Source organism: Nanorana parkeri, unplaced genomic scaffold, assembly GCF_000935625.1.
Source record: "Nanorana parkeri isolate BGI_ZX_2015 unplaced genomic scaffold, ASM93562v1 scaffold339, whole genome shotgun sequence".
In the NCBI taxonomy this organism is placed as follows: domain Eukaryota; kingdom Metazoa; phylum Chordata; class Amphibia; order Anura; family Dicroglossidae; genus Nanorana; species Nanorana parkeri.
Genome location: NW_017306607.1, coordinates 1,288,769 through 1,289,105, shown reverse-complemented (window position 1 = coordinate 1,289,105; position 337 = coordinate 1,288,769).

Sequence of the window (337 nt, the reverse complement as noted above, 5' to 3'; positions counted from 1 at the left end):
CCCCCCCCCCCCCCCCCCAATAGCTTGCTGCAGATTATCTGCTGCTGAGATGCTGCTGGACATGTCACTTGTTGTGCTAATGACCAGATCACAGTCAAATCACCATTAGCTAAATGCTGGTCTGTCTAAACAGATTACACTTCTGCCTGATTTAAAATAATTAGTTGGGTTTTCTTGTGATTGCCGAGAATGACCCTGAGACGCAGTCCGAGTAGAGAGCGAACCAGTCTACACTTAAGTCACCTTTTAAGGTGCTCATGTTGGCCTAAGCTAGCTGGAGACACTAGGTGGGCAGACACAATAGACACTGGACAGGCAGGCACCATAGACGCTGGAC